The 16,787-nt window shown below is 43.4% G+C and overlaps 1 protein-coding gene and 1 long non-coding RNA gene across 4 annotated transcripts in view; one reads left to right on the forward strand and one right to left on the reverse strand.

The window, feature by feature from the left end:
• Window positions 1–5,199: 5,199 nt before the first annotated feature.
• On the reverse strand, window positions 5,200–13,239 carry LOC117873785. The gene is made up of 3 exons (XR_004644806.1): window positions 11,038–13,239; window positions 6,780–7,086; window positions 5,200–5,624 (listed from the first exon to the last, which is right to left on the reverse strand). It is a non-coding gene; the product is annotated as an uncharacterized LOC117873785 (long non-coding RNA).
• Window positions 13,240–13,355: 116 nt separating this feature from the next.
• Window positions 13,356–16,787, forward strand: part of ZHX2 (zinc fingers and homeoboxes 2) — a 106,898-nt gene continuing 103,466 nt past the window's right edge. For all 3 annotated transcript variants that reach the window (XM_034763542.1, XM_034763543.1, XM_034763541.1), the window contains exon 1: window positions 13,356–13,639. The gene's annotated coding sequence lies outside the window, so the exon portion shown is untranslated. The remainder of the gene's footprint in view (window positions 13,640–16,787) is intronic.

Consider the following 16,787-nt stretch of genomic DNA (forward strand, 5'->3'; position numbering starts at 1 on the left):
CATTGGTCTGCTGCTCCCACTAGTTAGCCCCCCATGCTGGCAGCTTCTTCCGCGCAGCTGTACCACCCCCAGCCCTGCCCCCGTCCCTTCCATGCAGCTGTCTGTGTCTCCTGTCTGAGGTCGGTACAGCTGCGCAGGAGGAGCTGCCAGCGCAGGGCGCTGGCTCCTGGGAGCACCGGCCCCACGTTATGCTCCTTTCGCTGCTGCAGTTCCCAGGATAACCCTGCGGTTCTGCAGATACCGATTTATATCCGCGGATATCTGCATCCATGGATCTAGATTTGTACCCACACAGGACTCTACCCATGAGTCCTGCTGCCTTCCCCGGAGCCCCCTTCCTCTCCTCCCATTGCCCCGACTCCACAAGCTCCCTTTGCTCACCCCAGGCAGCGGCATTCAGGCTGGCTAGTCCAGGCATGTACCTGAGCAGCTGCTGGCCAAGAAAGGACAAAACTCCTTCCCCACGGCCCCTCTGGCAGGGAGCTGGGCTGACAGCCCAGTCTCATTTCCTTGCTCTAGGTGCCACCTAGTTGGGATCAGCAGGATTTCTAGCTGCTGGTGCCTTTCCCAGGCACGTCTCTGCAGCTGCACTCTCTACTTCAGTGTGGCAGAAATCTGGGGGGAGGGGGATGTGCCCCTTTGTGTCCCCCACACAAACACACATGTCGCCTATGCAGGGTGTGATGCAGCACTGGCTTACAGGTTCTCACAGAACATGTCATCCTGAGTCCTCTTCTTTCTCTTCCTAATGTGGCTCAGGTGTTCCGTCGGCGTGGAGGGAGAGACGCTGAAGGCTGCAATGGTACCATTGATGGTACCACAGAGGTACCATTGTCTGTATAGTCACAAAGGAAAGCATAACTTAAGATTCAGAACTCCTGTCCCTTGCGCCACTAAAGTTTTAAACAAGACCTGCCTTTTGACACTTCTGCTTTGGAATGCTTGTGCTCGTCCCCACTCACAGCACCAGCCATGGTGAGTATGGGCCACCGGGGTGAGGGAAATGAGGACGGAATTGCTCGGTTGCATGAAACTATGAGTACAGAGCACTGGATACCGGCACTGTTTTCCACAGGCGGTGGTGATTTTAGCTGATACCTCACTCCTGAGGGTAACAAAGGCAGAGAAAGCACAGCTGCTGCTGGCATCCAGAAGCCTCACGGGCCTGTATGCTGCTAGCCTGTGTACGGAAATTGTGCCTGCCAAAGATATTGCTGACTGGCATAGGAAATGTCCTACAGTGGTGGAAGAAATAAGGCAGCCATCCCTAGAAACCTTTGGCAGAGGACTGTAGAATACCTTCCTGGAAGTTTCACCAAAATCTATCAAGAGGATTCAAGGGACATCCCTCTGTACATAGACAAACTGCTCCAAATGCCCCCCCCTTACCTAACTTCACAGGGCAAAGGAAAGCAGATAACAACTCTGCCTTGCTTTGTTGTACCACTACCTCTTCTAGTGCAAGTAAATTAATGAAAAGTCCATCACTGTGTGCTGTTAAGTTGGGGGTGCTATCACTGTAATGGGAAATAAATTTACACGCTTACCTGATGATCCTTCCCCTGCATCGGGCTTATGTGTGCTCAACTGCTGCGACGGATTGGAGTGTGGTGGGGTTTCAAACAGGTCTTGCTGCATAGTTGGACCCCCTAGCTGCTGGTGCCTTTCCCAGGCACGTCTCTGCAGCTGCACTCTCTATTTCAGTGTGGCAGAAATCTGGGGGGATTGCTACATAGTTGGACCCCCTAATCACATGTCCTCCATCCTCCTCCACCTTGTGCTCACTGTTCATGCCAGGAATCTCTGGCTTGGGCTCCTCAGAGGTATCGACAGCGGTCTAATGGATGGTGGTGGGTCTCCGCCAAGTATAGCATGCAGCTCTTTATAAAAGCGGAAGGTCTGTGGCTCGGCACCAGGTCGACTGTTGGCCTCCCTGGCCTTCTGGTATGCCTGCCACAGTTCCTTGGCTTTCACCCAGCACTGCTGCTGGTCTGTGTCATACCCCTTCTCCCACATCCCCCATGCAATCTGCCCATAGATGTCAACATTTCTATGTCTGGTCCGTAGCTGTGCTTGCACAGCCTCTTCTCCCCACAGGCCCAGGAGATCCAATATCTCCGGTCTACACCAAGCTGGAGCACTTCTGGAGCATGTAGCCAACATGGTCAGCTAGATCAGTGCACACAACGAGAGAGAAAGGCTAGGTGTGCTCACCAAACTGGGCAAACAGGAAAAGGCATTTCAAAAATTCATGGGGCTTTAAAAGAGAGGGGAGGTCCGCTGGTCTATGTGACCCTTGGGCAGTGGAGTTCACAATTGTGAACAGAGAGGCCAGTGGCAGGCATTGTGGGACAGCTGCTGGAGGACTGTTAGGGTCAACATCGGTCAGTGTCTACACTCGCACTGCGTCAACCTCAGTACATCGACCATGGCTCAATGCCACTCAAGGAAGTCAATGTAAAAGGGCGCTTACGTTGGTGGGAGACAAATTTAACTGTAGAAACGTGCACAACTAGTTTGATGCAAGGCGGCTTATGTCAACCTAACTTTGTAGTGTAGACCAGGCCTAACTCTAACTCTATTTACTTAACATTAGATGCTACACAAATGTTGGCAGCATGATGTTAAATTTAATTTGTGTCTTAGTTATGTAAATTCGCCCAGCAGTCAAGGCAACAAATACATGTTTTTGTGCATCAAATTATATATACACACTGTATCATGTTTTTCCCCAAACACTCTGGGAGTTCGGGAAAATCAACATTTTGCAAGTAGCACTTGAGCCAAGCTTAACTGTGTGGGAAAATGTCACCATAAAGTTGTCACTGAATAGGTTGACATTTAAGGTGATTCCTGTGACAAAACATTTTGTTCTGAAAAAGCTGCATTTTTTCCAGGGTTTATCAGGATCTGACAAATATTCCTCCTCAGTTTTAGTGATACATCAACTATGAGAGAACTTGATTTTTAAAACTAATACTAGCACAAGGGATATTACTAACAAAGCCTTCCCACCAGAATAAAATCATGGAGTTACTGCAGCCTGTAGGGAAGATATACGCACTGTGGATTCAGGTTGGATGTCATCATCATTGTCTACTTCTTCTAGCTTTAGTCCCATCTATATGGGGTCAGTTCTTTGAGTCCTTCCCCATTCCAGTCTATCTTGAAGCAGTTCCTCAGAAACTCTACAGCTATTCAAATCCTTTTGTATAACATACATACATCTAGATTTGCGTCTTCCAACACGTCTCTTACCCTCCACTTCTAAATTCCTATATATTCTTCCAATCTTCTTTTCACATTCCCAAACCATCTAAGCCTGGAGCCTCTCAGCTTTTCTATAACTGGAATCACCTTTCACACTTCCCCTAACACTTCATTCCTAACAGGGTCCATCTTTGTAACTCCAGACATCCAAGGTTGGGTCTCTCACTGAACATGTGAAATGTACTATAGTTGATTCACTGAGGAATAAAGATTCCAATTATTTTAATGAGCATCATAATATTTCTCCTATTTAAAAAGGGGGGAACTTCGTATAAAAGCTCTTTTCTGAGGATGAAGGGAGGTTTCTATTATCACATCTAAAATAGAGAAAACTGGAAGGAATTCCACTTCAACTTTAGGCCCTGATCCTACAAATACAGTATAGTGCTTAGAACAGTGAGTAGTCCCACTGAGATCAATGGCAGCTCACTGAGATGAAGGATAGACTTGTGGCTAAGGCACTACGAAGTGACTCGGGAGATCTAGCATTAATACCCAGCTCCATTACATTTTTCATTTGTGATCTTGGAAAAATCAAATGGCCCCAGTCTTGCAATGGCATTTGCATGCACAGACCCCTGCCTGGTGCTCCAATTAAATCAAGGTAGCTCCAGTCAGGGACAGGAATTCACCAATGCAATGTCATTGCAGGATCAGAGCCATAATCTCTCTGCTTCAGTTCCCTATCTGTAAAATGGGATAACCATATTTGCCTGCTACACAGGGATGTTGTGAATAAAGTGAGGCAAAATTTTTTTGATAAATAGTTTATTCACCAAAAAACCAGTTTCAGGCTGACAAAAACTATTTGGTGAATATTTTTAGAAGAACAAAGTGTGAGGGGGGAATCCTGAAAAAGTCAAAAGATTTTGTTGAATATATTTGAAATGTTTAGCCTTTTCATTTCATTTCAAAATGTTTTTTTTAATTTAGCTGGATTTATTATTAAAGGGATAAAAAAATAACCAAAAACAAATTTAAAAAAAAGCCAAAAAATCATTTCTGATTAAACAAAGCATTTTGTTTCACCCAAAATACACTTTTTCAGTTTTCCATGTTGGTGAGAAAAACAAAATTTCTGTTTCGGGTTGAGCTGAAATTATTTTCTTTCCTCTGTTGGGGTTTTTTGTTTGTTTTTTGTATAGCCACCAAACTGAAAAATAAATTATTCTCTCAGCTCTAGGTGTGAGGCTTATTCCGTTAATGTTGGAAAACACTTTGAGATCCTTGCATGGAAGGCACTATAAAAGCACTGATTATTATATTCTTTTCATTTAGTATACACCAGCCAGGGATCAGTAAACTAATTACATCCACTTATTGAAAAGAGAGTATATTGGTAACACTAAAGCTGCTCAGGATAAACATTCTTATATCTTCCTGCTGTTAACCTGCATTGACATAAGTGTTTAATATAACATTTGACCTATCTCTCTTGAATTTTTCTAGATTACAATTGGGCCATTTGCACTTCAATAGTTCAGGAGCTGAGCTTTATTTTCAGGGGGGTCGGAACATAACTAAGCAGTAAAAATTTCCTTGAGGCTGAAACTTGGCATAAAAAGGCTGAGCCCAGGAGCATTTTTAATGCCAATTTTGGAGAGAGAAAATGATTCCATTGTTTTTGTAATTTTTGTTTTTTGAGTCTTAATACTTGAGGTTGTGTCTCCAAAATGGCTTCCATTAAACAGGGCCGACTCTAGGTTTTTTGCCGCCCCAAGCAAAAAAAATGTTGGCTGCCCCCCACCCCAGCCCTGGTTCTCACCCCCCCACCACCACCAGTGCCTTCCCCCACCCACCCCCCCTGCTGCCCCAGCCCTGGGCTCTCTCCCCCCCCCCCCCCCCCCACCCCCCCGCCCCCCCAGCGCGGGGCTCTCCCCCCCCCCCCGCACCCACTGCCACCCCAGCAAGTACAAATACTACACTTGGACCACAGCTCATAGAGCCCTTTCTGTATGCAAGTAGTCTCAGGGAATTAAAGTTACTCAAATGAGTATGTATTGCAGTGTCGGAGCCTGGTTTGTAACTTACAGTCTGATTCAAAGTCCATTGAAATCAGTGAAAAGACTCCTATTGATTTCAGTCTTTAGTGATAGCCAATGGATAGCATTTGATGTGATGGCAGTTAGATAGCCCATGTGAAATTAATTTGGTCATTTCAGTCCAGCTGTCCACAAAACATCACCACAATTTTCACCCTCACCGGCAATCTGAGCTGAGCGGCTGAAGATTGAATGGGCTTGAAAACTGGGCCACTCGCCTCCTAGTGGTGGTCTCTCTGGCAAGGGTTGAAACATAGTGATGGAGTAGCATGGGGAAAATGTGCGTTGCCACTGCCCACACAGTATCTGTTTCTGTGGATAAAAAGAGGATTTGTGGTCTCCAGGGCTGACAAACAGGAACAAAAGTCCCCCCCAAAAATGCAAAGAATTTTGAAAAATAGTTTGTACTACAAATAATGTAAAAATCCAAGCAGTGAGGACTTTTCCATTAAAGCAAAAGAGAAATGTATGTGCTGTGGGTGAAATTCACCCCTGTGCAGAGGTTCAGCATAAGGCTTTAGTCCTTCCTCACAGAAGTGGATTTCCCCCCATCTGTAGCTAAGGTCCTGGTACTATTACTGTAGAGACTGTTCTTTTATTCTTCATCCCGACACAGCCTTGCCTGCCTGAGCCTTCAGTGAGGTCATAAGTCTCAGTTGATCACATCACATATGTTGCCATGGAAATGATTTTAAAGTCACAAATTGTGTGCATTATGATTTCACAGCAGATGGGCTATGAGGGAGGAAGTCCTCATTTCATTTTTTTTTAATTGCTTTGGTAACTAGCAAGCAAGATAAGAAAAATTATGACAATCTCATCAAAGATTAATGGATTCATCTCTCTCTGATCTGCTGAAAGTCCAAGAGGAGGAATACTGAGCAGAGGCTGCTTCCATGAGCCCACTCAGCACTTTGGTCCTCTGACTGGCTGGAAAATCCTTTAATCTGCCTGACTTCAGGAAACCAAGAGCAGTGGTGTGGAATTCAAACTTCCCTGCATCTCAAAGAACCCTTCAGTTAGCTGGTCTATGAAAAGGCCTAGCAGGAGGTGGTAGACGGTAGGAGTGCAGAAAGCATGTGGCTTTGTTAAAAGACACCGCACAGTGAAAGAGGGAGATTTGGACTCCTGAATTAGGAAGCCTACTTGGAGATCTATCTGAGGTACTTATATGGCTCCCATTACCGTAATGTCCGAGCCCCTCACAATCTTTTAAATGTATTTATCCTCACAACATGCCTGTGTGGTAGGGAAGTGCTATTATCCCCATTTTACAGCTGGGAACAGAGGCACAGAGAGACTGCCATACAGGAAACTGGCGGTGGAGCAGAGAATTGAACCCAGATCTCCAGGCTAGTGCCCTATGCACTAGATCCCTTAGCCCCAATAGAAGAGATGTCTCTAAGCTAGACATTTGGGTCCTGATTCTCAGAACTGCTGAGCATCCACAGCTCCCGGGGACCTCACCTGGTGTTGTCGGTGCTCTGCATCTCCTTTGATTTCCAGAAGGTTTGCAGCTGGGAGGCGGGAGAAGAGTCACCAGAGAATATGCTCTTCCATAGCAGAACAGCTCAGCAATCTCAAGGCAGAATTCTGAAGCTAAATATCTCTCTTCTGTGCCTGCAGCATTCAGCATTTCAGTGGCCTCAGGTTGAGTCCGATGTATTTTCCTGATAGCAGAGTGAAATGCTGCATGTTCTACTTTGTTCAATGACTAGCTCTTGATCGCTATAGGAAGAAACCAGATGGTTCCCACGATAAGTGATCAGCACTCCTGGAGTTTGTGAAACAGAAAAAGGCAGATGCCAGTGTGCCTTTTGCCAGGACCCATCTTAAGCACAGGCAATACAAGCAAATACTTGGAGGGGTTGCACTTTGGGGATTCTCTCACTCTAGACTCAGCAACTAATCTTCCCAGTCAGCCATAGGACCAGAGGGGGAACACATCTTGCCTCTAGATCTTCTCCATCAGCATAGGGCCCTGAAAATCATAAGGTCAGTCCTACCCAAAATTTGATCCAATTAGACTGCTGTGCTTTTCTGTACATTTATTTTAATATCTAATTTTTCAGATAATGCATCAGATCAGCCTCTCTCTGCTCTTCCTGTGCTTGTGATTTATACAACTGAATGAGTAAGAAAACATATTTAACAGATCACAAACCAAAATGCCCTGGTATGTAGGAGGCTTTCATTGGGTCATTTCTTTGAAGAAGAAGAAAGAAAAAAAAAGTGTGAGGTTGCGGTTTGTTTTTTTGGTTTTTGGGGAGGGCGGATTGGACAAACTGATCACTGATATAGAGCCTTGTTTCTCCACCATTTGTTTGCACCATGTGTCCTGACCTTCAGCCAAACACCACTTCCTGCCATTAGCACAGAGATCAAGATCTCTGCAAAAGAAAACAGTACCAGCTTTTGTGTTTAAACAATGTATTACAGGTACCTTAGTTTCCACTGACATAGTACAAGGCCCAATCCACCCCTTAAGTTGTAATAAAATCACCATTCAATTCAATGGAAGATCCATAAATGAATCCATAGCAGAACTAGGGGGCAAAGGGGACAATGATCATAGCGAAATTACCTATTAGGGACCTAACCTAACTCCCACTGAAGTCAATTGAAAGACTCCCATTGATTTCAATAGGAGCTGGATCTGATCCTACAGTATCAATTCCACTGTCTTGCAAATCTCCTAGTGTCAAGTAACTTTGGACCAAAATATCAGGTCTCTTTAATGGACATTGGAAGGTTTTACAACTCTCAATATTAAAGCTGGGCAAATAACAAAAACAAAAAAAAAACCCTTTTAAATCTTTTAAAGGGAAAAATATCACAAAATTCAATAAGAATATTAATCCTATAATATTTTACCATCTATACCTAATCAAAACACATTTTTTTCAATTTTTTAAAAATAAATGGAAACAGGTTTTTATTAGATTTCACTGCGGTGTTGGCAACCCAAACATTACAGCATGTGAAAATCTGAAAGCAAAACTCACTAGAAACAAAAGTCAGACTACCTAGTATATTTTCCTTACCCAAGCAGATCAAATTGCAGCATGCAAAGAGCATGAACAGTGAAACATACATTGGAACTGTACTCTTATAAACAAAGGGATAATGAATAGTGATAAGCTTTATTTTGTCTTCAATCTATAAAATGTCTATCAACCCCTTTGATCCCAAATACAAAAAGATGTATACATGTGATCTAAGCCAAAAGGCTGAGAAGAAGACAACATCTTTTAGCCCCAAAGACTGAAGTCCCAGTCCTGAAAGGCGCTATCCATGGGCAGACCACTTTAGGCTATCCTCTGCACTGTCTAGAGGCAGGGGGAAGCCTCTCCCAGCTGGATATGAGGCTTTTCAGCCGCCTTTATGCTGCTCAGGCCCTTTTACTCAACATAAAGGGGTTGGAGAGAGGGTGAGGATCTCGCCCTTAGTGTCACTATGCATGAAATTCATAACATAAGGCATAAGTGGGACTTAAGTAGTGCCTAGGTCTTTTGCAGCAGCTCTACATGCATCCGAAGAAGTGGGCTGTAGTCCACGAAAGCTTATGCTCTAATAAATTTGTTAGTCTCTAAGGTGCCACAAGGACTCCTGTTCTTTCTGCCTAGGAGATCATTTAAACCTGTGTGTGAACCTCCTGCTATGATCAACAGGAGTTCCTCTACTTATTATAGTCTTTATATGGTCTTAAAGACTGACCTTTCTTCAAAAGAAATATAAACAGCATGTGGATCGCTGCCTCAGTGAGGGCAGCAAAACTTAAGTCATATGCTGACTTTTTTTGTATTTTAAGCTATGGTCAGGATTCCCCTACCATGGTTATGCAAAATATAGTCATGTGTGGAGTTGAACTGAAGCATTTCTGTGCAAACCACGTGTCTCCTTCAATACAGAACAGACTTCCTAGTCATTTCTCTACTAGACCTAATTCTGATCGGTGTTCTATGAAGAATAAATAATCACTGAATGAAACTGAAAGGTCCAAAGATGGTCTACAATACGTGACACCAAAGAATGGAATATACCCTCATCATATCCAATTCCTGGCCATAAACAAAAAAATCCAAATAATTCAGCAAGTAGGATGGTGTCACTTTACAGGAGGGCTGGCAGTTTTAGGTGTGGAGCTCAAATCATCATATTAACTAGACATGCTGATCATAAGAAAATAAGAGGGCATAATATTTAAAACAAGAGGGATCTCTCCTCTCACTGTCCTGGGAAGCAGTGCATGTGTGTTTTGTGCTTTGTAATCAACGTGGCTTGTGTTTTGTTATCCATTGAGAACCAGGTCCCACACAATAGAATGTTGCAACTTACCCTTTCACACAATATATAGGCAATTCCCACTCTGTTTCGTTGTCATCAATCCATTAAACACAGTTTTAAAGTTGTATTAATTATAACTGATTATTATCTACTGAAAGTTAAGAAGAGTATTCATATATCTATCATAAATACATATATATATTAATGGATACATATGGAGGAGTTAGGCCACTGATTGGGTTTATAAACCAAAGTCATGAATCAACATGATATCGAAAGGCAAAATAGAGCTTGTGGGGATGAGTGAATTAATTGAAATGTGCAAAATCGTGTGACCAGACTGACAATGACAGAAGTTGTGCATTTGCTGAGTATTAGCAATACCCATTATTCCAGCAGGAGATTGAAATAAATTTCTTGAGAGCAGTTTGCTCCCAATTTGTTCATTTCAAATGTCAGGAAACAAATAATTTTTGCATAAGACCAAATTCTCCAATTTTTGATCAAAGTATGTCTCATTTATGTGATAGAAGATCACTAACCTTTTTTGATACAATACATATTTTTTGAGGACAAACAAATCCCAACAGATAGTTTACTGCAGAAGTCACGGTTGGCACAAGTTATACCGTCTTTGCTATATGACTTTAAGGACCCAAGGGTAGAATCAGCCCTTTAAATGTCTAGGATACTTTTTAGGCTTGATTTTAATTTACATCTATGTCTATTTACACTTTGTAAAGGCGACTTAAAATGGATACAAATGACATTTATGCCCATCCACAGATTCTTTTGCACTGCCAGAGCCATTTAAAGGGGCTGTAATGTAAATGAAAATCAGAACATTTCGAAAGTAGATGGATTTTTTACCTTCTTTTTGTTCATCTGCTCCTTTTTGAAACACAAACACACAGCTGCACCAAAACATTGTGGCTTTTGTTTCTTTTCATTTTACAAATCATGGACATGAGGGCAGTCATCAGAGATGGTTTAAAAAAAATTGTTTGAAAGTTCATTCCTTTTTCAGAAATCTAAAAATTCAGAGCTGGCTCTGTAGCTAGTCAACCTGGCCCTCACTAGGACCATCCCACCCCCAATTTGCAAATATTGAGTTGAATTTTTTTTTAATAAATCAAAAAATTGTCAATAAGAACGTTTCACCAAAAATAAATCAAAATTTGGAAACTTTCAGTTGTAATCTTTTGTGCCTTCAATATAAGTGGAGAGTGTGTATGTCTATCCATCCCTATTACCTAAATCTAGAGCATGAAAAGATAAGCACAAACCACAGTTGGAACCATAGAAGAGAAAGGCAGAAATCAATTTTGGTATCAAATCACTCACAGATATTAAGCTTAATCAGGCAGTCAAAAACACACCTACTCAGTTGAGAGTGCCCCTGTAAAGAAGTCTTTTGACATTGCTTTGACATATTTACCTTCTTAGATGATTATTCAGTTACAATAACGTGGTGCTTTTCTTCAAACATTCGAATACAAGCATCTTGCAATCCCCCGTTCTAGACAGAAAAAAAAAAAAAAGTTCAACAAACAAGGTTGTACAGCTGGTTTCAAAGGTACAAGCTGGGCTCTAATTATGCACCCCACAATACTATTAAGGTGAAGCCAATTTGAAAACTTCAGGGGTGGTTCTAAAACCAAGTCTAGATTCCAGGTTTTTGGAGAGTTCTATATACACAATTAAAATATTAATTTAGAATAGATAATGTGCCCCTGCCATTCAGATGATAACATGCTTCTCACAAGTCATATTAGCCTGTGGTTGCTATAAATGGCTGGTATTTTCAACTCAGATGCAATCAGTAAATATGAATTTTAAATGAATTTAAGTAAATCAAAAATAGTGTGCAACCTATCTCACTACATCCTTGTAGTTTAAAGCCAAAAAGACATTAAATCTTAATTTTAAATGGTGAAAGGATCCCTCTGTTTATAGTAGATGAATGGGAATTTCGGGCATTAACCGAGAAACAGTATTTTCCAGAAAATAATAAACAAGAGTGATCTGAAGTTTTAAAAAAAATACAAAGGGTTAAAAAAGCTACATTAGAAGTAGAGCATGAAAAAAAAAACCTCCTACCTCCCCAGGTAGCCTGACCTGATTCTAAAAGAGCTAGTTATTATAAGGAAGACAGTTTCATCAATGACCTTACAATGTAAACAATGATTGGAATTTTGTTTTCAGCTGGTACACAAGATGCAGATAGTCACAGCCCGAAAAGGCCAGGACTTTCATTCCTGCCTCATCCCAGATCTGTTTTGTTTCACTAACAGACAAAATTCAGGCAGATCTGAACACTGTGTGAATGATGAGCATAGGCTGTTTAGCATGCTGCCTCCTTTCTGCAATGCTGCCGCCCCTTTCCTTATTCTCACCGGCTTCTCTGGCTGCTACACGTGGTCGGGATCAACAGTTTGCCGAGCTCATCAGTGACACCTTGAACTTTTAGAGAAGATGGGTCTCGCCTGGGGTTTTTCGGACACTGTCGGTTTCACCGGGTCCCCCACCTTCAAACCTCACTAGAGGAGAGCGCCCCGAAGGCGGCTGGGTAAAACATGGATCCTGCCAATTCTTTGTACCCAAGACCTCAAATTGTACCATCATAATAGAGACCGAATCGAGCCGCTCCTGCTGCTCCCCAAAACACCCGGCCCCGATGCACTCCTCCAACAGTGCTGTTAAACGCTGGATCGTGCCAATTTTGGCTTTGACCCCCAGTTTATAATGCCTAAACAAAGAGCAAAACACCACCCGCCATGCATCCTGGAACAAGAGGGCGGTAATAGCAGGTCAATTCCGCCCCCGAGACTGAATCCTTACCGTTTTTGGCCCCAAGCTGCAAAATGCCAGTCTGCCTGAACTACGTTTAGACGGGAAAATGGGTGTGATGTATGCAGCCAAATATCAGCTGGATCCAGCAAGATACAGGTGTCAAATTAGTGTTTGCATCTCTCTGTTAGGAGGATGGGCTGGGGCCAGGGGGGTACTCGGGGGAGACAGGTAGAATCATGGCTTATTCTGTGTTCTGATAGTAGCGTTTGTGGGTCTGTGGCCAAAAAAACATGCCAGATCTGAGGTGCGGTTCATCCTTGGCTGGATAGTCAAGGTACAGCAGGAACCGCTATAGCTTGCTTGCTCTTTGGGCGGTCGCATTTGCGGGGACTAGGACCAAACACTGACAGTGCCCGGTCCTAGGCCCACATCTGCGTATTTATGCCGCTGGCGCTGTGGGATGCATTGGGATCCAGGTGGGTTTTTTGTTTGTTTTTTGTGTAAGAGGAGCGTCTACACTTGTTCTTTAGCGTTACCATTTGGAGGGTGTGGGGCCAAAACTGAGTAGGATCCAGGTGCCAGAATCGGAGTTGGGGTGGGGGGCAGTTGCGTGGGAATGTGTTGGAGGGGCTGGGATATTTTCGAGGGGGGGGGGAGACAGTGGAAGTGGTTAGGCGTGTTTTCTATTTCGGTGGGAGAATTTGGGGTCTTGTGAACAACGTTAGCAGGATCGAGGTAGATGCAGGTTTTGGCATATCCAATGATCTCTCTCCTGGCCCTGCCAACTCCTAGTTAAATAATAATAGAAAAAAACTGAAGGTAGCGATAGACGTTTAAGTTACCCAAAAGGGAGAGAACCCCTCCCCCACCACTCACATGTGGATAGATCGCAGAGGGGGAGCAATTTTTTTTTTTTTTAGAATCAGACTCTTAAAGGCGCCTGGGTCAATTCAGTTTCTAACTTTCTCCCAAATAAAGGGACCCCGGTGGAAGAGCCGCTGGTGGTATCGTATGCAAATACGCATGCTGACGTCAGAGATCATGTGGGTTTTGGCGTAGATCCCCACTGATCGAAGGATTTTTTTTTTAAATATTTTATTTTTTTGCTAGTGTTTGTGCTGTTGGGGGGGGGAAGGGGGGTTGCCCAGGCTCCCCAGCCGGCTCCCACGTTCCCCAGCGTGGCGAAAGGCAGAGCCCTTCCACTGGGGGAAAGTTCGTGCCGCCGCCTCCTAAAGCCCTGGGCGCAGGTAAGAAACTCCCTCCCCCCTTTCCCTTCCTTTGCACTCACTCCTTTGCAAAAACCCCGACCCGCCAGGGGAAGCGCCGAGGGCTCCCTCGAACCCCTGAACCTCGCTGACCACATGCACTTGCGAGCGCTCCTGCCCCTCGCCAGAGCAGGCGATCGCCAGCCACTCAGACCCAACTTTTCCTCCCCGGCTAGCGCCTTTCGGAACGGGCTCGTGAATGGAACTTCAGCTGGGGAAGGGGGCTGGGGGGGGGAGGAGGGAAATTGCAGAAGGGAGAGAAGAAGCCGGAGGCTGGAGGGGGGAAAATCGGATTTTGTTTAAACGCATCCGCCCCCTCCCCCATGCAAGTTTGGGTGAATGGGGCAGAGAAGAGGAGGAGGAGGAAGGAAAAAAAACATGTCTACGTTTCGCTGTGTCTGTCGACATCAGCAACACAAAATATGGCGTCCGCTTTCGACAGGGCGTTACGTAGAGGCGAGCAGGGCGATTTTTTTATTGCCTTCTTTTAAAAGCTCCCTCTGGTTTAGAGCCAAATAAATCCGCGGAGCTGGGTGCCGAACTGGGGGGGGGGCAGGTCCCCTGGCTCCCGCTGGAACGCGTGGCATTTGCACCGCTCGCCGCCCCACTCCTCTGAGTTGGCAGAGATGGGGGGTGTTATTCTTTCCCTGTGACGATTTGTCCTTAATGTGGTGGCAGGCACCATGACGCGCTGGGGTGCAGCCCCTTTAACAGCTCCTGGTAACTGCAGATAAGAGGTGAGAGAGAGAGAGGCAGCAGCTGAGACATTGTGTTACAATCATGAGCTCGAGTGTGTTTCTACACCCGGCCCTGAGGTGGGTAGAGGTTGACACCCCTACCCACTACCCCCAAATAAAACTTGCCACGACACTGATCATCCTCCAAACGGAGTTGCTCTCTCTTCTTAGTGCATCCATCTTTCCTCCTTTAAAAAAAAAAAGTCTCTCTCAGTGGCTGGTGCTTTAAACCATCCCATCAGAGGTTAATCCTCGTTGCTGGTGGTGGTGGTTTCAGTTTTTTTTGTTGCAACTTGCTTTTCAAAGACAACGTTAGTAATCAGAGATCTTAGTTAAACTTGTCTCTTGGCTTCTTCTGTCCACTTTTGGGAAGAGTATTCCAGATTCCTGGCAAAGTTTTTGATTTTTCTAAAGCATCACATCGGTGATTTTTGTTCTTTTCTGTCTTGGCTGAGACTAGGAGAAGAGAGACAGATTCCCCCCCCCCGTTGATAGGAATAAAACTTGGTTCTCAGGAAGTGAAGTTGTGATTTGCTGAGGAGTTCCACCTGATTGATTGACTTCAAAGACATGTGGGGGTCTCTGCCCTCAACTGTTTCCTGATTGCCTTTTGTTTGCTTTTGCTGTGGGAATCCAGCCTTCTGCAAAGCCAGCTTTTTAAAGGGACATTGTACATTTTTCCCCACCTGGGGCTTCTCTGGTAACTCTTTTGAATGAAAGTTCCTGATCTTGTCAATGCAGATGTTGTTTGCAAACGTTTGGAGTTGTAGAGGAAAGAAGGAGGCCTGCCAAAACAGAAAACCAAACAAAACAAAACTTCTGTGTTAAAATTTTAAGTATAAAGGGGTGGGGTGGGGGAGCTAAGCAGGAGGTATTCAATCAAAAGGTAACTACATTTAAAAGATCTCTGTGTTTCATCATCTCATTACATTTATGTCCAAAATAGCACAAAGCATCAAATGACTACCAAGAAGAATATACATCTTGTAAAATGGCATATTTAACATCACCAGGGTGTTATGAAGCCCTCACAAGTGCTTGGTCACCAGTGAAATACTACTTTTCTTTTTTTATATAATATAAGAATACAAGCAAACATAGTGTGATTCCTTCCCCCTGCTGTCATTTGACTGTGCAGCTATCAGGGCCCCAGTTGAGGAAGATACTTCAGCAGGTGCTTAACTTCAAGAACATGAAGCCTCAACTAAATACTTTCCTGAATCAGGGCTTAACACATTAAAAATGACAACTACCTGAACTCCCTTTTTAAAAAGAAATATTCTGGTTGTGTAAGCACTCTCTGATCTGTTTCATTTTTCAGTTTACATATAAGTAGTTTGCCTCTGCCCTGTTAATGCTCTGTCTTTATTTGTTACTCTCAGTGCTATGGGTTAGCCTCAGGTATGAGGCACTAACAGTAAAACCACTTAAATTCATAACTTTAACTATGTATTAATTTCCCCATCAAAGAAAGCAAATATACTTCACAGTATGATAGTTGAAAATTTAAATGCTAAGAAGCCTTTTAAAGTTTTAACACTAGCCTTTATTCTCATTCTACACCCTTTAACCTATTCATTCTTTCCCAAACCTCTACCATATATGGGTGGAAGATTTCACTTGTCATCCCCTCTCTCTGTACCCCTTATGGTCCCAATCTAGGAAAGCACTTAAGCACATGCTTAAATTTGAGCATGTTTATAGTCCAATTGACATCAGTATGACTACTGGTGCCTAAAATTAAAGCTAAGTTCCAACTTGCTCCTCCACATAAAGAGCAGAAACTCTCAGGTTTTATCCAGGTAGGTTGCCAGTTTAAAGTAGCTCATTCTTGGATAAATAATTCCTCTCAAGTTCCAAAAGTCCTCTTCTCCAAGTTACGATAAATATATGATTTCTAATGAGCGTATATCAAATTAATATGTTGGCCCTAGAACTAGATGTTAGTACCATCACGTCAGTTTGTTCTTTTTGCTGGTGAAACTTTATATGAAAAGACCACTCTTGAGCGTAATAAAGGTATCTTTTTTTTTTTTTTTCCTGAATCCCCGAAGTATCTGATTGCTGTTGACCAGGCCTGGATCTGCTTGTCCCTGTGCAGAATGTTCATTTTAATGCCAGAAATGACATCACAGTATTTGCATGTATCATGACTTCACTTTTTACTCCCCCTGTTCTTGGATTGTCTCGCAGAGTATCTTAGCTGCAGCACAGTTAATGTTTTGGGTCTGTTTGTGGTGTGGTTTGTTTTTTGTTTTTATCTGGCCCAAATTACTGTTCAGCATGTCCACTGAGTTTGAGGAATAAAAACGGCTACTGAAAGTAAATAAAATATGTTGGGTATAATTTACAGCAGTATTGAGCAGTATCGCTATAAAACCAGATCCCTTCAG

This window comes from Trachemys scripta, chromosome 2 (assembly GCF_013100865.1).
Source record: "Trachemys scripta elegans isolate TJP31775 chromosome 2, CAS_Tse_1.0, whole genome shotgun sequence".
Classification (NCBI taxonomy): Eukaryota; Metazoa; Chordata; order Testudines; family Emydidae; genus Trachemys; species Trachemys scripta.